The following is a 1,454-nucleotide window of genomic DNA, read 5'->3' on the forward strand; positions in this document are numbered from 1 at the left end:
GCACCACCGTGCCAATGGCATGCCATGCCAGCCACATCTCCGCGCCAAAGGCATGCCAACCATGCCAGCCACACCATTGTGCCAATGGAATGCCATCCCGGCCACATCTCTGTGCCAAAGGCATGCCAACCAACCATTCCATCCGTACCACCGTGATGGCATGCCATGCCAGCCACATCTCCGCGCCAAAGGAATTCCAACCATGCCAGCTGCACCACCGTGCCAATGGCATGCCATGTCAGCCACATATCCGCGCCAAAGGCATGCCAACCATGCCAGACGCACCACCCTGCCAATGGCATGCCATGCCATCCACATCTTCGCGCCAAAGGAATGCTAACCATGCATGTCGCATAAGCATGGCATGACATTGGCACTATGGTGCGACTGGCATGGTTGGCATGCTTTTGGCACGAAAATGTGGTTGGCATGGCATGCCAACCATGCCAGCTGCACCACCGTGCCAATGGCATGGCATGCCAGCCACATCTCCGCGCCAAAGGCATCCCAACCATGCCAATCGCACCACCATGCCAGCCACATCTCCGCGCCAAAGGCATGCCAACCATGCCAGCCACACCATACTGCTAATGACATGCCTTGCCAGCCACATCTCAGCGCCAACGGCATGCCAGCCATGCCAGCCGCACCACCGTGCCAATGGCATGCCATGCCAGCCACATCTCGCGCCAAAGGCATGCCAACCATGCCAATTGCACCACCGTGCCAATGGCATACCATGCCAGACACATCTCTGCGCCAAAGGCATGCCAAGCATGCCAGCCGCACAACCGTGCCAATGGTATGCCATGCCAGCCACATCTCCGCGCCAAAAGCATACCAACCATGCCAGCCGCACCACCGTGCCAATGGCATGCCATGCCAGCCACATCTCCGCGCAAAAGGAATGCCAACTATGCCAGTCGTACCACCGTGCCAATGGAATGCCATGCTATCCACATCTCTGCGCCAAAGGAATGCCATGCTATCCACATCGTTGGTATTACTTTGGCGCGGAGATGTGGCTAACATGGCATGCCTTTGGCACAATGGTGCGGCTGGCATGGTTCGCATGCCTTTGGCGCGGAGATGTGGATGGCATGGCATGCCATTAGCACGGTGGTGCGGCTGGCATGGTTGGCATGCCTTTGGCGTGAAGATGTGGCTGGCATGGCATGCCATTGGCACGGTGGTGCGGCTGGCATGGTTGGCATGCCTTTGGCGCGGCTATGTGGCTGGCATGGCATGCCATTGGAACGGTGGTGCGGCTGGCATGGTTGGAATGTCTTTGGTGCGGAGATGTGGCTGGCATGGCATGCTATTGGCACTGTGGTGCGACTGGCATGGTTGGCATGCCTTTGATGGGGATATGTGGCTGGCATGGCATGCCTTTGGCGCGGAGATGTGGCTGGTATGGTTGGCATGCCTTTGGCGCGGAGATGTGGCTGGCATGG

Source organism: Papaver somniferum, chromosome 2, assembly GCF_003573695.1.
Source record: "Papaver somniferum cultivar HN1 chromosome 2, ASM357369v1, whole genome shotgun sequence".
In the NCBI taxonomy this organism is placed as follows: Eukaryota; Viridiplantae; Streptophyta; class Magnoliopsida; order Ranunculales; family Papaveraceae; genus Papaver; species Papaver somniferum.